Source organism: Sus scrofa, chromosome X, assembly GCF_054392235.1.
Source record: "Sus scrofa isolate SSC_HxYL_T2T_F1_AM1 chromosome X, Sscrofa_HxYL_maternal_Yorkshire_Landrace_v2.0, whole genome shotgun sequence".
NCBI lineage: Eukaryota > Metazoa > Chordata > Mammalia > Artiodactyla > Suidae > Sus > Sus scrofa.
Window position 1 is genome coordinate 120,278,221 of NC_139401.1, and position 22,283 is coordinate 120,300,503.

Consider the following 22,283-nt stretch of genomic DNA (forward strand, 5'->3'; position numbering starts at 1 on the left):
TTCATTTCTGGGCTCTCTATTCTGTGCCATTCGTCTATACCATACTGTTTTGGTTACTGTAGTTTTGAAATAAGTTAAATAAGTTTTGAAGTCAGGATGTGTGATGCTTCCAGCTTTGTTCTTCTTGCTCAAAAATTGCTTTGGTTATTTGGGATTTTCTGACTCCATATGAATTTTAGGATTGTTTTTCTACTTTTGTAAGAAATGCGATTGGATTTTGATAGAGATTGTATTGAATATGTAGATAACTTTGGGGAGTACATTTTAACAATATAATACTTCTGATCCACGCACATGGGATATTTTTCCATTTATTTGTGTCTGCTTTAATTTCTTTCATTTAGAGTTTTATAGTTTTATTACTGAATAATATGTTATTATATGAATATATCACATTTTTTATGCATTCATTAGTCGACAGACATTTGAGTTGTTTTCACTTTTGTCTATTACGAATAATGCTGCTATGAAAATCAGTGTACAAGTTTTTGTTTGGATGTATGCTGTCAATTCAGTGTCTTTTAGTACATTTACAGGGCTATGCAACAATCCCCATTCCCTAATTCCGGAACATTTTCATCTCCCTAAAGAAGAACCTTGGAGTTCCCGTCGTGGCGCAGTGGTTAACGAATCCAACTAGGAACCATGAGGTTGCGGGTTCGGTCCCTGCCCTTGCTCAGTGGGTTGACGATCCGGCGTTGCCATGAGCTGTGGTATAGGTTGCAGACGCGGCTCGGATCCTGCGTTGCTGTGCCTCTGGTGTAGGCCGGGGGCTACAGCTCCGATTCAACCCCTAGCCTGGGAACCTCCATATGCCGCGGGAGCGGCCCAGAAATAGCAGCAACAACAACAACAACAAGAAAAGACAAAAAGACAAAAGACAAAAAAAAAAAAAAAGAAGAACCTTATACCATGTAGTCACTCCTCACTGTCTACTTTCCCCCAGCTGTAGCAACCACTGTTCTACTTTCTTTTTTTTTTTTTCTCTCTTTTTTTTTTTTTTTTGCTATTTCTTTGGGCCGCTCCCGTGGCATATGGAGGTTCCCAGGCTAGGGGTCGAATCGGAGCTGTAGCCCCTGGCCTACGCCAGAGCCACAGCAACGCAGGATCCAAGCCGCATCTGCAACCTACACCACAGCTCATGGCAACACTGGATCCCCAACCCACTGAGCGAGGCCAGGGATCGAACCCGCAACCTCATGGTTCCTAGTCGGATTCGTTAACCACTGCGCCACGACAGGAACTCCTGTTCTATTTTCTGTTTCTGTAGATTTGCTTACTCTAGACATTTCACATAAGTGGAATCATATGATATTTGTCCTCTTGTGTCTGATTTCTTTTACTTAGCATAATATTCTCAAGGTTCCTCCAAGTTTCCCCTCCTTTTTATGGCTGAATAATATTCCATTGTATGAATATACAACATTTTGTTTATACATGGGTATTCGAGTTGTTTCCACTTTTTAGCTTTTAGGAATAATGTTGCTGTGAACATTTGTATACAAGTATTTGTGTGGACAAATGTTTTCAATTCATTTTGGTATTTTCAATATCTTTAGTAGGGACATTGCTGGGTCATATGGTTACTGTTTAATTTCTCCAGAATCTACCAAACTGTTTTCTACTGAAGCTAAACCTTTTCTATTCCAACCATCAATGTATTAAGATTCCAATTTCTTCATCTCTTTACCAACATTTGTTATTGTCTTTTTAAATTATAGTCATACGAATGGGTTGAAGTGGTATCTCGTTGTGGTTTTCACTTGCATTTCTCTAGTGACTAATGATGTTGAGCATGTTTTCATGTGCTTAATGGTCATCTGAATGTCTTCTTTGAGGAAATTTCTATTCACATCCTTTGCTTACTTTTTAACTGGGTCATTTTTCTTTTTATTGTTGAATTGTAATTTTTAATCTATATATTCTGGGTACTATGACCTTATCAGACATAAGTTTTGCAAATATTTTCCCATTCTGTAAGTTGTCTTGTAGTTTTCTTAACAATATTGCTTGTAGTACAAAACTTTTTAATTTTGATGTAGTCCACTTTATCTCCTTTTCTATTAAGTCTAATTTTTTCAAAATTACAAATTTGGACCAAAAGTAAGGTGAAAGGTAAGGGACACAGCCTTGTTGTGTTTATAATCTAAGTATATGTAAAATAGTAACTCAGCAAAAAAGACCACGGGGAAAGAGATGAGGTTGTGAACAGTGGGACACAGGTTAGGGAAACTAAATCAGCTGCTGTATTCTCTCCTACAGGTGATAGTTAACAATTAAAGCCACTGGCCAAAAGGTCAAGATAGTCTGGGTCTTGATTTATACTAGCACCGGCATCTAAGGGAGTCAGTCTGGAGAGTGAGGTATAGCAGCAGGAGTCTCCAAACTGGAATGAACAAACCTGTGAATGAAGCAAGAGTTAGCCATGTGGTTTGCAGTAATCCATCCAGCTTAGAGTAGAACTCCAATCAGAAACTCAGAATATAGAGAATGGAGGAAGGAGCTGGTGAGTAGAAGGGAAGTCCAGCAAGCCAAAGCAGAATTCAAGATGTGCAGATTAGCTACAATTTTATAGGAAAGAGGAAAAATGTGAGGAATTGAGGGAATGAATTGTTTAGGGTGTTGGTTAATTTTATGTATCGACTTAACTGAGCCATGGGGTGGCAAGATATTTGATCAAACATTAGTCTGGATGTTTCCATGAAGGTGCTTTTGGATGAGATCAATATTTAAATCAGTAGATCAAGTAAAGCAGATTGCTCTCCATAATGTGAGTGGGCCTTATCCAAACAGTTGAAGGCCTGAATAGAATTAAAAGGTTGACCCTCTCCCAAGTAAGAGAACTAGTCTCTGAGCTGAAAAACAGTCTTTTTTCCGCCTTTGGCCTTGAAAGAAAACATTAGCTCTTCCTGGATCTCAAGCCTGTTGGCCTTTGGACTGGAACTACACCATCAGCTCTCCCGAGTCTCCAGCTTACCAACTCACCCTGAAGATCTTGGGGCTTGTCAGCCTCCATAATCATATGAACCAATTCTCTATAATAAATCTCTTTATATACATACATATAAAATACATCTTATGTATTATATACATTATATATCTTTATTTGTAGCCCTCATATTATGTATTATTTATATTAATAAATTATATACACAGATTTATTATAAAGAATTGGTTCCCATGATTATGGAGACTAACAAATCCATATGTATTATATACATATAGAGAGAGATACATATACATGGATATGGATATAGATATAGATACTACCGGTTCTGTTTCTCTGGAGGATTCTGACTAATACACCCAATTTAGGGAAGCCAAACTCCACCGGTTATTGGGAGCTCCTAAATATCCTGTCTGCTTTCAGAGTAGCTCACATGTTAGATGGGACTGAGCTCTCAAGTTTGGAAACATCAGTACATGCTGCAACATGGCTGGAGAGGTAAGGAATGAAAATTTCTAGTACCTGACGATGACAAACAAATCTATGAACACCATACTGACTTCACACTATATAATAATATCACTTCTTGGCTTGCATTTTCTAGCCTGAAAAATATATGATGTAATTCATCTAGCCGGGCCTCACATAGCAATTTCCTCTATTTTCTTGATTTTTAAAAATGCCAAACCAACTATACTTGGATTTTTTAAAAACGCTTACAAATAAAATAAAAGAAGATGCAAATTTAAAAATGTTTTTCTCTGGATGGTCCGTAGCTCCACCCAGTCCTTTTTAAGGTGAAGAATCAAAACTTGCCACAGTGTTCTAGGTTCAGAAATATCTTGGTTTCATGTAAGAAGAAAATATTTGGGTTTTCTTACCAACAGTCTTCTCTGTTTCTCAGCACTTTGTTGGCCTTTCCTCACTGTGGTTTTCTTAGATGGGGGTGTTCTCAAAGTCTTCCTGCTGAGCCTCTGTAGTGGGGTTAATTTAAACAATAGGCAAGAGCAAGATGATCTGATTAAAGTGCTTGGCTTAGATTTCCTGCTTTCTCTGTGATGACTCATCATATAGATGCTCCCAAGGGCGTGGTCTTCCTGAATCCTTTCATTACCACCCACCATATCCTAATGCTTAAAAGTGCAAGTGCACTTTTCACCACAGGGATGTGTGTATTACTCCATAACTTCAATCTGCTTCCACCCACTTCTTGGTCCACACTAATCAAAACTTGAACAAAGAAAGATGGATAATGTATCATGCTGCCCTTCTCTCACCCCAAAAGCCTAAGATCCTGTTAACGGCTTTTGTAAAATCAGAATATGGTTACCTGGGTAACCATGACTCTATATTAGAAGCTCCTGTTCTCTTTCCTTTCTACACTATTCACTCTTCGGTTTCCATTTTCTGTCATATGAATCAACCCTTAACATGCAAAGAAAATTCTGAAATATGTGAGCACTGACAGTTTTTAAGAAATCACAGCTGTGTAAAGAGGCTTTCCATTAAAAAAGATTTTTTTGTTGTTGCTTTTTAGGGGTGCACCTGCGGCATGTGGAGGTTCCCAGGCTAGGGGTCTAATCGGAGTTGTTGCTGCCGGCTGAAGCCACAGCCACAGCAATGCAGGATCTAAGCTGCAACTGTGACCTACACCACAGCTCAGGGCAACATCAGATCCTTAACCCACTGAGCAAGGCCAGGAATTGAACCCACATCTTCATGGACCCCAGTCAAGTTTGTTACTGCTGAGCCACAACAGGGACTCCTGCTTTCCATTTTTTAAATTTGCTATTTTTGGAGTTCCCGTCATGGCTCAGCAGAAACGAATCTGACTAGTATCCACGAGGACGAGAGTTCGATCCCTGGCCTTGCTCAGTGGGCTAAGGATCCAACGTTGCTGTGAGCTGTGGTGCAGGTCACAGATGAGGCTAGGATCCCCCATTGCTGTGGCTCTGGCGTAGGCTGGCCTGGGAACCTCCATATGATTTGACCCGTAGCCTGGGAACCTCCATATGCTGTGGATCTGGCTCTAAAAAGACAAAAATAAATAAATAAATAAATTTGCTACTTTTAAACACATCTTAAACACAAAATTGTTTTGAAGAGCATTACACAGTTTTCTTACATGGTAAGAGGAGCGGAAAATTTGTTAACAATATTTAACCATGTTCTCAAAAAATATCATCCACTATCCCATTCGAATTTCATGTGTAGAAAAGAGTATACTCTTAAGGCACAACAGGACACAGCCTCTCTGCCTCATACTGGGAATCCAAAGAAGTAAGGTGGGTTTACATCTCCCCCCTAAACTTGCTAAGTGGAAACCTAGATCATATAACATCTGCTTATACATTTTTTCTTTTTTTAAAGGTTTATTGAAGTAGAGCTAATTTACAAGGCTGTGATAATCTCTGCTGTACAACAGAGTGATCCAGTTATACACATATCCATTCTCTCTCAGATTCTTTGCCCACATAGGTTATCACAGAATACTGGGTAGAGTTCTCTGTGCTGTACAGCAGGTCCCCATTGGCTGACCATTCCATATACCTCAGTGTGCATTTGTCAGTCCCAAACCCCCAGTCCATCCCTCCCGCGCCCCCCATCTGTCCCCTTTGGTAACCGTAAGTTTTTCAAAGTCTATGAGTCTGTTTCTGTTCTGAACATCTGCTTATATTTGTTTACAAAGAAGTACCAAGCAATTTTATAGGTCTGATATCTTTATTTGAGATATAATTCATATACAAAAAAAAAACAATTCAGTGTGGTATATTTACAAGTTATGCAACCATCACCACCTCCTACTTCCAGAAATTTTTCATCACCCCAAAAAGAAACCCCACACCCAGTAGCAGTCACTCCCTTTTCCTCCTTCCCACCAGCCAATGGCAGCCAATGTACTTTCTGCGTTTATGGATTTGCCCATTCTGGATGTTTCACATGAAAGGAATCATACAATATGTGGTCTTTCTGACTGGCTCCTTTCATGAAACATAGTGTTTTCAAGTTACATTGACATTGTAGCAGGTACCAATGCTCCATTATTTTTATTACCAAATACTACTCTATTGTCTGTATATATTACATTTTATTTATTCATTCATCGGTTGGTGGACATTTAAGTTCTTTTCACTTTGGGGCTATTATAAATGATGCTGCTATGAACATTTGAGTACAAGTAAGTTTTTTTGTGGATATCAGTTTTCATTTCTCTTGGATATATTCCTAGGAGTGGAATTCTTTGACTATGTGATAACTCTATATGTTCAATCACTTCAGGAATGGCCATTCTATATTCCAGAGTGGCTGCATCATCTTACATTACCATTAGAATGGATAAGTGTTCTCATTTCACCAACATTTATTATTGTTTGCATATTAATATATATTATATATCCTTATCTATTGTAGCCATCCTAGTGGGGATGAAGTGGTATCCAATTTTTTTTTCTTTTGTCCTATTTAGGGCCACACCCGCGGCACATGGAGGTTCCCAGGCTAGAGGTCTAATCGGAGCTATTACTGCTGGCCTACCCCAGAGCCACAGCAACACCAAATCTGAGCCGCATCTGTGACCTACACCACAGCTCACGGCAACTCCAGATCCTTAACCCACTGAGCAAGGCCAGGGATCAAACCCGCAACCTCAGGGTTTCTAGTCAGATTTGTTTTGCTGCACCATGATGGGGACTCCCCATTGTCTTTTGATTTGCATTTCCCTAATGATTAATGATTTTGAGCATCTTTTCATGTGCTTATTAATTATTTATGTGTCATCTTTGGGGAAAAGTATATTCAAATCCATTGCCCTTTTTTGAATTGGGGTATCTTTTTATTGTTAAGTTGTAAGAATTCTTTATATATTCTGTATGCAAGACATGTCATATACGTGATTTGCAAATATTTTCTCCCATTCTGTGGGTTGTCTCATCACTTTTTTGATGGTACTCTTTGAAACCTAAAAGTTTCAACTTTGATGAATTTATCTTTTTTTCCTTTAGTTGTTGTGCTTTAGGTGTCATATCTAAAAAGTGTCTAGATTCCCTAATCTAGACCATATTTATTTCTACCTACTTTCCTTCTAAGAGTTTGATACTGTTAGCTCTTTGATCCATTTAAAATTAATTTTTGGTTTATGGTGTGGGGTAAGGGTTCAACTTCATTCTTTTGCATGTAGATATAGATTTGTCTCAGCACGTTTTGTTGAAAAGACTATTCTTTCTCCACTGAGTGGTCCTGTCACCCTTGTTGAAGATCAATTGACCATAAAAGTGAGGGTTTATTTATGGACTTTCTGTCCTACTCCATTGATCTATAGGTCTTTAGGCCAGTATCATACTGTCTTGATTAATGTAGTTTAATAGTAAGCTTTGAAATCAGAAAGTGTAGAGTCTACATTCTTTGTCATTCTGCTCCCTCCAGTTGATGTTTAGTTGCTATTTTCACTAGAGTTGTGGGCTGTTGGTTTTCAAGGATACCGCAGAGCTAGAGAGGGAGCATGGGAATAGGGGATGTTCTAATGACACAAAGCTTACTCTTCTTAGCAAGATTAAGCCAATTTTCTTGGAAAAAAAAAAAGCTCTCTGGATTTTTGTAAAATCTGTGTTCAGCATTTTTCTAGAATACTGAAAAAGTTACTTTTGACATTTTTTGGTTAGTGTTTTCATTGCTTTTATGGAGGGGAGGGTTTTCAGAGTTCCTCTTTCACCATACTTGAATTCATCTAGATCTGAGTTTTTAACTTCCACCACTTTCTCCTCCTTTTTATCAAATGCTGTTAGACCAACTTGTACATTTCTCTAGGAACTGAATAGATAACAACCTCACAAATTACCCCATGCATTATAAGCCAGCATAAAACTGTTGGGATTTCCAGATTAGGTTATGTGAGATTAGATCCTTGTCTTTTTTTATATGAATGTGTCTATTTCTTACCCATGAAACAGAGTATTAAAATGGGAATCATATATAGATATATGATCTAACTTCCACAGTACAATTTTGTCAGTTGACTAGTAATATCCTTTTCCAGCACTTTATTACCCTTTAGCGCAGGATACAGTCTAGGATCAGGTATTGCATTTGGCTGTCACATCTCTTTAGTCTGGAAGATTCGCACAGTATTTCTTTTACGACATTGAGATTTTTGAAGTATACAGCCCTCCTTCCTTTTAATAGAATGTTCCATATTTGGAGTTTGTCTAAAATTTCCTTATATTTAGACCCATATTATGCATTCCTAGCTAGAAAAGTACATAATTGATGCTGTGTCCTTCATAGGGTATAATATTGGGAGGCACAGATGTCTATCTGACCTCCATGGGTGATGTAAATTTTGATTACCCAATCAAGTTGTTTTCTGATTTTTCCACTTTAAATTTACTATTTTTTCTCCAACGACTAATAAGCAGTCTGCAGAGAAACACTTTAAGAGTAATGTAAATATTGTGATTCTTATAAAAAATTTGTTTTAGCATAAATTGGTAATTTCTGCTTAAACCAATCTTTACTATGATGGCTGGAAAATGATTTTCCAATTCTAGAACTCCCTCCAGATTCACCATTTTGATACTCAAGGCCCCTGATCTTTTAAAACAGCTTTACTGGCTGTTCTCTCTAGATGCGGATGCTAGTATGACATGCTGCAGTCAAAACGGGCTTGTTGGTGTCAGTGGAGATAATATGGGGATGGGAGAAGCTACTAGAATAGGTAGCAGGGCTGTATGTAATCAGAACTTGTAGTTCACAGGTCCTTTGGCATTATCTAACTGAGCAGGTACCCAAGGGACATATAGATGGGCAGCCCACCCACTGAGGTCCTTCTACAACTGACAAAACTGGTTCAGTGAAGGAAAACATGGTTTGATCTATTACAAAAGAGAGTCATGACCTTTCACCCAATTACCAGATCTGAGTTGGTTTATAGCTTAAGGATCCCATAAATTAAGAGGAGGCCGGGTACCCTTAAAGAATACACAAGGATGTATACATTTTCCTCCTAACTTTCCCCCAGTGACTCTGCAGCCATTTTCCCTAGGGAAAGGGAAATACCTCAATTTTTGGAGAAGAGTAGCTCCTACTTTTGAGTTCACACCAATTTCTGGGCAGCCAAAACACCATGGCCACCCATCACAAACTTTAAGGCTAAGGATTGACAAGGTGTAAGTGCAATGTTGACCCTAGTTGGTCTCGTCATAGGCCCAACGAAACCACCAGACCCAAACTAGTGAAACTATCTTTAGTTCCTGAGGGTATCAATGAAATGCATATCTTCAGTAAATGACAATTCCCCTCTGGGCTCCTTGAGCCGCAGAGACAGGGCTTTTAAGACTATCATGGAAGGCCAAAAAAAAGAAAAGGAGTTCCCGTCGTGGCGCAGGGGTTAACGAATCCAACTAGGAACCATGAGGTTGCGGGTTCGATCCCTGGCCTTGCTCAGTGGGTTAAGGATCCGGTGTTGCCATGAGCTGTGGTGTAGGTGGCAGACACGGCTCAGATCTGGTGTGGCTATGGTGTAGGCTGGTGGCTATAGCTCTGATTCGACCCCTAGCCTGGGAACCTCCATATGCCGCGAGTATGGCCCTGGAAAAGACAAAAATAAATAAATTAATTAATTAAAAGGCTATCATGGAAGAAGGGGCTAAGTAGAGACTCCTGGAGATCCACTCCCTAACAAGAAAGCAATATTGCCTTCCTGGTGGAATGGCAGAGATAAATATTACCATCCATGTAGAAATGTTTATTTAACTCCTATTTGGCCACTTTAAAAGTCAGGTGGGTCTCCTACTGTATAGCACAGGGATCTCTACTCAGTAGTCTGTGAAAATCTATATGGGAAAAGAATCTGAAAAAGAATGGATGTGTGTATATGCATAACTGAATCACTTTGTTGTACAGCAGAAATGATCACAGCATTGAAAATCAACTATACTTCAACAAAACTTTAAAAATGTAATCTCAGGGGTTCCCTTGTGGCTCAGTGGAAACAAATCGGACTAGTATCCACGAGAATGTGGGTTCGATTCCTGGCCTCGCTTAATGGGTTGGGGATCCAGCATTGCTGTGAGTTGGGGTGTAGATCGCAGACCTTTCTTGGATCCTACACTGCTGTGGCTGTGGTGTAGGCCAGCAGCTGTAGCTCCAATTCCACCCCTAGCCTGAGGACTTCCATATGCCACAGGTATGGCCCTAAAAAGGCAAAAAAAAAAAAAATGAAATCATAAAAAAAGTCAGGTGGATCTCAAAGTGACCTTAGATTATTGTATGTCAACTCCAATTCTGGCTACTGTTCCAGATATGATCTTGTAAACACTTGACAAGTAGCTATTGATCTAATGAAAGCATTTTCTCTATATATCAATCAAAACTGGGACCAGGATAAGGTGAATGAAGCAGTTGCCTTGGCACAAAATTTAAGATGGTGACAAAAATAAATAATATTTAATGCAATATTTTGTAAAAACTACAATTAATGTGAAAATCTATAACATATAAAATAGCAAAATTTTAAATAGAGACAGGATTAGCAACAGAACACCTTCACTTTCTTGTCACAGAATCTGTCAATTCCTCAACCATGTGCCACTACTTTGCAGGGAATATTGATCATCTCACTAACCCATAGGTCGTCACTATGCTAGGCTGCCACTGGTAACATCATGTTCGCTCAACACGGAGAGAAAAAATTATTTACCTCAGATGCAAGAAAATGGGTGATAGTTCTCCAGAAAGACAGGGTTCTCTTTACACATCAGCGAAATTGGGGGGCGGGGGTTGCAGGTACACCCAGGATCTGAGACATACTGAATATCCCTTCCAAAGTAAATGAAAGTTGTTGCATCCTGGACTCCCTACCATTTAAAGAATTTCAATGGATGTTGGAGATAACATGATTCACATTTGACTGGTTGCTTCTTTCCATTTACTGGCCTACGAAGCTGTAATTTTTCATCTTTGAGAAAACCCAGAGCAAGAGATGTGCTCCATCTGGTCCAAGCTACAGTGGGAGCGTTTCTACCACCTGACTTCTATCACCCAATAAATTCAATGGTACCAAAAACATTTGTGGCAGATTAGAATGTTACATATAACAGCTTATGGAAAGTCCATACCAATGAATCACAGCAAGAAGACCCTGGCACAAATCTATGTTCACTTAAGGAAGTTATTTTCTCCTTTAAAGCCAGTTCACATCTTGTTTCTAGCTTCTGGTTGAGACTGAATTTCTAACATAGATCTTCAAGTGATGCTGTAACCCAAACTGTCCATCATAAATTGAATGCTAAGAGCTAGTTGCCTAGCTATAAACTTAGATGTGCCCTGAAGCATTTCATCTTCAATGGAAATTATATATTTGCAATATGGCCTGAGTAGATATTGTAGGTACAAGTCCCAGCCTATCAACTCCTACTACATAGCTATTTTTGCAATACCTACAACCTCATGGGAAGTTCAAGGCTTGCTTACAGTGGGCTCTGCGTAATATGCCTGCAACAGCCAGAAGTGAACTATTCCAGCAGAGCAGCACTGAGGGCTATTCCTGAAGAACAGTGGAGAAGTAAAATTCTCCCAGTGGGTAGAACTTCAAGGATTACAGCTTCTGGTCCACTACACCTGCCTGGCCTTTAGCCCAGGATCTACACTAAGGCTTGGCAAACTTTTTCTCTAAAGGGCCAGATAGTATTTTAAGCTCTGTAGACCACATATAATCTTTGTTGCGACTGCTTATCTCTACCCCCATAATGCAAAAATGACCATAGATAATACATAAATAGAAGAGTGTGGTTGTGTTTCAGTAAAACTTTATTTACAAAAGCAAGTAACAAACTGGAGTTTGCCAACTTCTTATCTATACCAATTCACTGGCAGAATCTAATGGTTTGATTAGAGGGTTATGAATTTGGAAGAAGTCAAAGTAGAAAATTGGTAACAAGATTAACCTCTTAATTTAGGGTCCACAGAATCCTAAGTGACTGGAAAAAAGAATGATATAATATTATATAATACTGGTTTCTTTAATAATCTTACATGTCTTGTATGTTGCACTTAAAAACACTACTTGGAGAATGGATTCATGAGCTATGCAAGACTACCAAAGTTTTTGAAAGAAGAAAATGTCAAGAACTCTTCAGAATGAATCTCAAGAATGAGAATTTTCATGTCTCAAGTAGAATGCATCCTAAAAGGCCCTAGTCTCCATTGCAAAGGGGTGGTACTAGCAGAGTCGGAGAGAGCAAGTCCAGACACAGTTTCTGTTCTAGCAAGGGAAATTGCTACCCCATCCATAACAAAAGGGGTCCAGTGCAATCAACCTGCCATAAGGCTACGGCTAGTCACCTTAAAGTCTGGTACCTCGCCAGGGGTTCAGAGTTCATTGCTGCTGCTGATAAACTGGGTTGAAGTCCATGAGATTCACTGGTCTTGTGTACGTCATCACAGAAGCAGCGGGTCTTGTACACTGTTGGGAAGGCTTACTGAAAACAGTACCACCTGGGAGACTAACACCTTGCAAGGTTAGGATGCTGTGCTATAGGATGTGGAATCACTCTGAGCCAGCCAGCAGTACCTGTATAATGCTGTTTCTCTCACTGGAAGAATACATGGAAGAGGTTACTGGCACCTCTCATGACTCATTACACCTAATAGTCCACTGACAAAGCCTCTGTTTTCCAAACCTGAAAATTAGACGTTGAGTACAGGAGTAACTCTGGCAGACTCTGGCAGGAAAGAAAACTTCATTACATCAAAAGCCTGGGCAGCAGGTCACCAGATGATGCAAAAGTATGGACAAGGCCACTTGAAAGCTGTGAGTATGAAATGAGACTATATTCTTGGGGACTCCAAGGAATAATGGGGTGGGGGCTTGGAATAGAGGGGAACTGGAGATTCCATAAGACTCAATGGAAGCAAATCTACAGAAATGATGTGTGTGACATTCTGACTACATTGCGATTACTTAAATACAATGATAGCAGTTTTCTCCATGAAATCTGTGAATTTTACAGTCATGCAGCTGAAAGAACCATGACTTATGTTTTACAATTTATACAGCTGTTTTCATATATTTTTGAACATTTTACTTCTTTTAACTTTAACATTTTTTATGTGTCTAAACCATAGACATGTGCTCCCCTATCTATGTTGCAGCCACCTTTACCCTTAAGATGAGAAGGTAAAACCTCAGTCTTCCTCTTGCGTATGTATCTCTTTTATTTTTTATTTTTTAATTTTTTTTTATCTTTTGTCTTTTTAGGGCCATACCCGCGGCATATGGAGATTCCCAGGCTAGGGGTCTAGTCGGAGCTATAGCTGCCAGCCTACACCACAGCTCACGGCAACGCTGGATCCTTAACCCACTGAGCGAGGCCAGGGATCGAACTGGCAACCTCATGGTTCCCGGACGGATTCATTTCCACTGCGCCACAACGGGAACTCCTGTATGTATCTCTTTTACTCTCCCTACTACCACGCTCACACTTCTGGTACCAGATGTCTGCGGGTCCTCCCCCGACAACCAATTCTCTGCACTACCAGCTGGTGTCCTATGCTTTAACTCAATTCTGATACTATCTACCTGGAGATAATGTCAGATCCCACAGGTTAAGGGCTCAGTCCCACAAAACTCCCCTCTGCAGCCCCCCAACACACACCTCAGACACCAACTGCAAGCCAGGCTGTCACCTGTGCTTCTGACCAACTGGCTATAGATCAGAAGTTCCCACAGCCCCCTCTTTGGGTTTGATTAATTTTCTAGAGTGGCTCACGGGACTCTGGAAGACATTTCCTTACATTTACCAGTTTATGAAAGGATATAGTAAAAGACACAGATGAAAAGACACACAGGGCGAGCACAGGTGCTTCTGTCCTCGTGGAGGTGCTGTACGTCACCGTTCCAGTATGGATATGCTCACAAGCTGAAAGCTCTCCAAACGCCACACTATTGGTTTTATGGAGGCTTCATCATGTAGGCATCACTGACCATGAACTCCATTTCCGGCCCTTCTCCCTTCTCAGGAGAACAGCGGCCGGGGGAGGGGGGGTATTGAAAATTCCAAGCTACTAATCATCGCTTGGACTTTCTGATGACCAGCCTTCACCAGGGAGCCATCCACGAACCCACTCAGAGGTGCCTCATTAGGACAAAAGACACTCCTATCACCTAGGAAATTACATAGATTTTTAGGAGCCCTGTGCCAGATAATATTTTCTATTATCTCAGAGTGAGCATGTCTTTTTTTTTTTTAAGCTAGGGGTTGAATCAGAGTCACAGCTGCATGCAGGCCTACACTACAGCCACAGCAACGTCAGATCAGAGCCAAATCTGTGACCTATGCCACAGTTTGTGACAATGCTGGGTCCTTAACCCACCGAGCAAGGCCAGGGATCAAGCCCACATCCTCACAGAGACAATGCTGGGTCCTTAAACTGCTGAGCCACAAGGGGAACTCCATGAGCATGTTTCTTATGTTACCCCGGGCTGCTATATGGTCTGCGGTAGTATAGATTATAATACAATTTTGTACTTAGTTTATAATTTTGTATTCTATACAGATTATAAAACAATATAATTACAGGTTATAAAACAATTTTGTACTCTTACGTGTTCACCTTAACAAGATTCTTAACTCCCTGAGGACAGGGTCTTTGTCTTATTTCAATGCTACTCAAAGTGTAATCTTTGAATTGCTTGTTACCAGTCCATGCCTAGACAGGTGCAGGAATTAAAATTAAACATTTTAAATCTTATAGAAATTTGACAAGGTAATTTTCACGTCTATAGAATATTTAAAAATTTTGGATTTTTATTTTCTATGACTTGCTGATTTTTAAAATTCTTATAACAGTTCATTTTTGCTGTATTTTATAAAAGTAGTAGTTCACTACAGATTGGAAATTTTTAGAAAAGTCCTTTACTATATATTTTGATAAGCACTATTTTTTTTCTTTTTTTCCCTGCCCAAGGCATGTGGAAATTCCAGGGCCACAGATCAAACCTGAGCCACAGTTGTAGTCTAGGCCACAGCTGCAGCAATGCTGAACCCTTAACCCACTGTGCCACAAGGAAACTTCCAAAAGAAGCATTATTTTTCATACCACTTTTTTTTTTTTTCAGATTTGAAGCTTTTGAGTTTCTGAGGCCAGTCTTTAAAGTTTAACTAGAAAGACGGAAACACAATGGACAACCTGTGCAGAATATTTCCAATGAAACAAGAGGAAAGATAAGAAAGAAAAAAATAAATCATTGTTATGTATTACCAATATACATCCAGTAGTATTACAGATACCATCAGATATTTACTTAATTATCTCAGATAATAGACAAATGATAATTTGTAACATCTCTTGATTCTTTTTTTTTTTTTCCTGTCTTTTTAGAGCCGCACCCGTGGCATATGGAAATTCCCAGGTAATGGGTCAAATTGGAGCTGCAACTGCCGGCCTGCGCCACAGCCACAGCAACACCTGATCCATGCTGTATCTGCGACCTACACCACAGCTCAGAGCAACACCAGATCCTTAACCCACTGAACGAGGCTAGGGATGGAGCTCATGTCCTCATGGACACTAGTCGGGTTTGTTACCACTGAACCCATCTCTTGGTTCTAATATGAAGTTTTTTTTATTACAAAAAAGAAAAGGGGATTCCACTTTTGGATTTTGTCCACAGAATAAATTTGTTTTTGTGAAACCATAGTTTGATACACACAAGTTTACTCTGAAAGACACTTTGTAAAAATCTTCTCTTTTTTTGTCTTTTTTTTTCTTTTCAGGGCTGCACCCGCAGCATATGGAGGTTCCCAGGCTAGGGGTCTAATCGGAGCTGCAGCTGCTAGACTACACCACAGCCTGAACAATGCGGGATCTGAGCCGCATCTACGACCTACACCACAGTTCACGGCAACACCGAATTCTTAACCCACTGAGTGAGGCCAGGGATTGAACCTACGTCCTCATGGATGCTAGTTAGATTCGATTCTGCTGAGCCATGACCAGAACTCCAAGTTCTCTTTTCACTAAATGACTTTTTAAAAATATTTTTTAGGGAATTCCCTTTGTGGCTCAGCAGTTAACAAACCTGACTAGGATCCATGGGGATGCGGGTTCAATCTCTGGTCTTGCTTGGTGGGTTAAGGATCTGGTTTTGCTCTGAGCTGTGGTGTAGGTCGAAGATGCAGTTCGGATCCCATGTTGCTATGGCTGTGGCGTAGGCTGGCAGCTGTAGCTCTGATTTGACCTGTAGCCTGGAAACTTCCATATGCCATGGGTGTTGCCCTAAAAAGCAAAAGAAAAAAAAAATTTAAATCATGGATCTTATACTAGTTCAACTTCTGTTTTATCCAGTATGATGCTGGTTCTTAAATGTAGGACTGATATGCATTAGATAGTTTTAATGCTGTATTTCATGCATGAACCTAGAATGAAAAAATTCTGAAAACTGAGTTATCTCACAAAAAAATGAGTAAAAGTGATGTCTAATAACTAGACTATTAATCCATTCAACATATACTGGACACCTGTGTGCCAGACACCCAAAGCTAGGCTTGGAAAAGTAATTTTAACTTTCTTGCAACCAGGACTCCTTTCATTTCGTACCCCATTAATGGCCAGGTAGTATATTCTTGAAAAAGCTTTTATTTGTCTAATACCAGAAGCCTAGTTCTGAATTCGTAATTCGTAATTGTTAAAGAATGAGCTATTCTGGTACACTGAGGATTAACCCATTTGCATATTATAATATATTGTAAGGTGAAAAAAAGCAGAACATAAGATCACGTGTACACTACAATTACAAAAGGGTAAAACATGCATATGAAAATAGCCCAGAAGGCAATAAAAATGATAATAGCTGTGTCAGAATAGTGGCATTGTGGGTGGTTTTTATTTTCTCTGTTTTTCAAATCTTTTGTAGTATATTATTTTCATAATTTAAAAAATAGAGGCAGTAGAGAGGAACAAACATTTCACAAAAGAAGAAATTCAACTAGTAACCAAACATTAAAAAAAAAACCATTCACACTCACTAGTAAAAGAATATATATATTAAAACACCACTATGGTGCAATTTTTCCCCTAATTAGCAATAGAATTTCTTCTTCTTCTTCTTCTTCTTCTTTTTTTTTTTTTTTGCCTTTTTAGGGCCACACCCGTGGCATATGGAGATTCCCAGGCTAGGGGTCAAATTGGAGCTGCAGCTGCAGGCCTACACCACAGCCACAGCAATGCGGGATCCGAGCCATGTCTTCAACCTACACCACAGCTCACAGCTCACGGCAACGCCAGATCCTTAACCCACTGAGTGAGGCCAGGGATCAAACCCACAACCTAATGGTTCCTAGTCGGATTCATTTCTGCTGCACCACAAAGGAACTCCAGAATTTCTTCTAAAAATAAAATTTTATGTCATCGAGAAGAACAGTACTCTTATACATTATAGACGACGCTGTAAATTGTTTTGACCCTTGTTATGAGTTAAATTGTTTGCTCCCAAAATTTATATGCTGAAATCCTCACCCTTGGTACCTCAGAATGCAACCTTTTATATGGAAATAAGATTATTGCAGATATAGGAGTTCCCGTCGTGGCGCAGTGGTTAACGAATCCGACTAGGAACCATGAGGTTGCGGGTTCGATCCCTGCCCTTGCTCATTGGGTTGACGATCTGGCGCTGCCGTGAGCTGTGGTGTAGGTTGCAGACACGGCTTGGATCCCGCGTTGCTGTGGCTCTGGCGTAGGCTGGCAGCTACAGCTCCGATTTGACCCCTAGCCTGGGAACCTCCATATGCTGAGGGAGTGGCCCTAGAAAAGACAAAAAAACAAAAAAATTTAAAAAATTTTAAAAAAAAAAGATTATTGCAGATATAATTAGTCAGGTTAGGATGAGATGATGCTGGAGTATGGTGGGCCCCTAATCCAATATGACTAGTGTCCTTATGAAGAGGGGAAATTAAATTTCTGTTGTTTAAGCCACTCAGTTTGTGGTATTTTGTTATCACGCATCCCTAGTACACTAATACAACACTTATAGAATTAAAATAGCAAAAAAAATGTGTTATATTCAATATATTTATATTATAGGTGTATATATAAATGAAAGTTATATTTGAAAAACTAGGCATAAAAATAATGTGGTGGAGGAATTCCCGCTGCAGTGTAGTGGGTTAAGGATCCAGCTATAGCAGCTCAGGTTACTGCAGAGGCATGGATTCAATCCCTGGCCTGGCACAGTGGGTTAAGGATCTGGTGTTGCTGCACCTGTGGTGTAGGTTGCAGCTGTGGCTCGGATTCAATTCCTGGCCCCGGGAACTTCCATATGCTGTGGGTGTGGCCATAAAAAAGTGTGGTGGGGAGTTCCCGTTGTGGCTCAGTGGTTAAAAACGAATCCGACTAGGAACCATGAGGTTTTGCATTCGATCCCTGGCCTTGCTCAGTGGGTTAAGGATCTGGCGTTGCTGTGAGCTGTGGTGTAGGCTGCAGACACAGATTGGATCCCGCGTTGCTGTGGCTCTGGCGTAGGCAGGTGGCTCCAGCTCCAATTTGACCCTGGCCTGGGAACCTCCATATGCCGCGGGAGCGGCCCGAGAAAAGGCAAAAAAAGACAAAAAAAAATGTGGTGGAATTGATTTTTCTTTCGTTCTCTTCTACTGTTTTATTTAACTTTTCCATTATTCCTATAATGAAAGAAATATTAATAAAATTTAAAACTAAGAATTTTTAAAAATTCCCTTACCAATTCATAGGCCATTAATTGAGAAATATATCTGCTTGGCTTCTGAAAGACATTTCAGTTCTGAAATTTTTGATCCGACAAAATAGTTTCCTTCTTGGTGTGTTAATATTCCTTGTAGGTTAAAATACCATCCAAGGATATATGGATGAAAATTCAATAAGAACCTTATTGCTAAAAGGACTCAAGTCAAATATACAACTGTAGGAATTGTAGGACTCACTGAATTCCCTGTATTGTCCCTGACAGATGTGCTCCTGGCCTCTGCCCAAGTACTTGCAATGATAGAGAGGTTACTGCTTTTCCAATTAGGCCATGCAATTGTAGCACAGCAATTATAACTAAAAGTCTTCAGTATATTAAGCTGAATTCTGCTTATCCTCATGGTGCCCAGGGTCTCCTTTGGAACAACAGAAAATATATTTATTATCTGATTCACATGGCTCCATTTTAAATATAGGAAGTCTTTTCAGGTCAAACTTTTAATTCCTGAAATTATTCCTTATCTGATACTGTTTCCAGAGATCTTCTTTTCATGCTTATCTCATTGTTCTCTAGTCCCTCAGTATCTTCAAAATATGGTACGAAAATAAAGTTCTTCAGGTATACACTGAACAAAGCAGATTACTATGGGTCAATTACCACAACTGATTTAAAACAAGGCTAAACATTAAAAATTATTATTGCTTCTAAATACTTTTCCAGGTCCTTTGCATATATTATCTTATTTTAGTTCTCTCAATCATCATACATTATTATTAGTCATATTTTACAAATAAGAAAACTGAGGCACCAAGAAATAAAGTAACTTGCCTAAGATCACACTGGCCCAGCTGAGATCTGGAGAAGTCCAAAGCCCTTTCTCTTAAGCAGCTCTTAATATGCACTTGTTGAATACATGTTTAATAAATTTTTGTTGCATGAAGGAAATATTTATATATTCATGACTTTAGTAATTTTTTGGCCCTGTCCAAATCCTAGTGCTTAAGGAATTAACAGCAAACTAAAATCCCCAGATACTTTTCACAGAAACAGCCATTAACTCTCATCCTAAACAGCCTTAGGCCTCGTCTCCTTCACCTAAATGCAAAAACATATATATTTCTCTATATTACATTTCACCTTGTTGATCTGCGCTCAGCATTACAGCCTGTTGAAATATTTCTGAATCTTGACTGTCATTTGCTGGTCTCCTACCATGACAAATTTAATAAACACACCTTCTCCAATAATTCTTTGGTTTTAAAAAGAAAATGTTTTTTCCTAATTTTCTATGACATCGACTGTCGCTTTCATGGATATGCATTTTCCTCAATAAAATAAAAACAATGACAATAGAAAAGCATACTCTATAATTCAGTTTTAATTATTTCATGTTGACATTCAGCCCTAATGGGGCTGAATCTATGAAATTTTAGTGTAATTTAGAAAACCAAGAGAGTGATGTCACCTAATGCAATATAGGAACCATCAGTTTTATGTAGGCTGTCACTTAAGATGCCTGCCTGCAAGTAATAAAAACTCAACCCAAAGTGGCTTCAACAATTGTCAGCTTATTAAATCATATGAGAAGGAGAACAGAGATAAGGCAGTTTCAGTAACTCACTGGTTCAATAATATTATCAAGGATTCCCATTCTTTCCATTTTTCTACTCTGAGGTTCTGCTTGTCTGCTACTCTCCTCAGAGCTGCAGAATGATTACAATACCTCCAGTCATCATATCCATGAACAATAATTTCCAAAGGCCAAAAGAGAGGATACCCTTATTTGGTACTCCATTCTACAACTGAGAAAAACCTTCCCAAAGATCCCTAGACTTCTCCACATGTGTCATCACCAGAATTATATTACATGTCCATGCCTAAGCCTGTCATTAACAAGGATAATGAAATTCTCGTGGCTGCAAACTAAGAGAAGATATTTGCAAAAGACACATTTGATAAAGGACTATTATCCTAAACATACAAAGAACACTTAAAACTCAATAGGAAAACAAGAACCTGGTTAAAAAATGGACTAAAGACCCTAACAAATACCTTAACCGAAGAAGATATATAGAAAAGTAAGCATATGAAAAGATGCTCCACATCATATGTCTTCAGGGAAATGCAAATCAAAACAAAAATGAGATACCACTACACTCCCATTAGAATGGCCAAGATGTAAAACACATAACACCACCAAATGTGCCAAGGATGTGGAGCAAGAGGAACACTCTTTTACTGCTGACGGAAATGCAAAATGGTATAGCCATTTTAGTGGTTTCTTACAAAACTAACCATATTCTTTCCTGCCATACGATCCAGCTATTGATCGATCTCATCGGTATTTACCCAAAGAAGTTGCAAACTTACGTCCAGAGAAAAGCCTGCAAGTGATATTTACAGCAGCTTTACTCATAATTGCCAAAACGTGGGAGCAACCAGTAGGTGAATGGATAAATAAACTGCAGTACCCCCAGACAATGGACTGGTATGTGGCACTAAAAAGAAATGCGTTATCAGGCCATGAGAAGACATGGAGGAACCTCAAATGCAGACGTCTAAGTGAAAGAAGCCAATCTGAAAAGGTTACATACTGTATGATGCCAACTATATGACCTTCGGGAAAGGGCAACGCTATGAAGATATTACAAAGATCAGTCAGTGGTTGCCAGGAGTTGAGGGTCGGGGGATAAAAAGGCAGAACACAGAGAATTGGGGGGGGGGCAGTGAAAATACTCTGTATGATACTATAATGATGGATACGCATCTTTATGCATTTGTCCAAACGCACAGAAGGTCCAAGATCAAGAGTGAATAGTAACGTCGTAAACTGGGCTTTGGGTGATAATGATGTGACCAGCTAGGTTCACCAACTGTAACAAACTGTACAACTCTGGAGGGGGATGTGGGTCACGGGAGAGGCTATGCATGTGGGGGGGCAAGAGGTATGTAGAAAATCTGTGCCTTCTCCTCAATTTTACGTGAATCTGTCAATAGCAAAGCCCATTAACAATTCCCGGGAAATAAAAATAGAGTAATTGAGTCTAACCTTTTTTTTCCTTCTCTTCTCCTTTGTGCTCAGTCTAGTTTCACTTGCTCCTAGGGGGCCGAGTGCAGAGGCCTCCCACCCGGCACTTCAAAGCAGCGTCCCTGGTAGGAAACATACACGGCTGCGCCTGACACCTCAGCTCGGCGGGCGGGCCGTGTGCAGAGACGAGGACGGCACGACACGGCCGTCCAAGATGGCGGCAGCGGGCATGCGCAGAAGAGCTGCGCCGAGCCCCTGGATCTGGAGGGCTGTGAGCAGCACAACTGCGCCCCACCAGGGAGAACTCCCTCCCCCTCCCTGCTGGCCCTGGCTCAATAAAGCACTGCCCACAGGCACGTGCTCTAGAGTGCAAGCCCACACCTCTCCGTTCTTCCATCAGAGAATAAAGCTGTCTCCTATTGGCTCCAATGACACCTGGTGGGTGGACCCTTGTTGGAGCTGAGCTTGGCAGGGTCAAGCTCGGAGCAGTTTTTTTAGATTTGTTACTACAAATCTAAAACTGCACTAAAAAATAAAACAAGTTTTAATTTGAACAAAATGTACCAAGGCTGGTACCTCACATCAGTACACATTGGGGT

The 22,283-nt window shown here is 39.9% G+C and overlaps 1 long non-coding RNA gene across 1 annotated transcript in view; it reads right to left on the reverse strand.

Moving 5' to 3' along the window:
* Window positions 1-21,904, reverse strand: part of LOC110257831 (uncharacterized) — a 39,992-nt gene extending 18,088 nt beyond the window's left edge. The window contains exons 1-2 of the long non-coding RNA XR_002340842.2: window positions 21,706-21,904; window positions 3,829-3,921 (exon numbers count right to left, since the gene is read on the reverse strand). This is a non-coding gene — a long non-coding RNA (uncharacterized LOC110257831). The remainder of the gene's footprint in view (window positions 1-3,828; window positions 3,922-21,705) is intronic.
* Window positions 21,905-22,283: the final 379 nt, after the last annotated feature.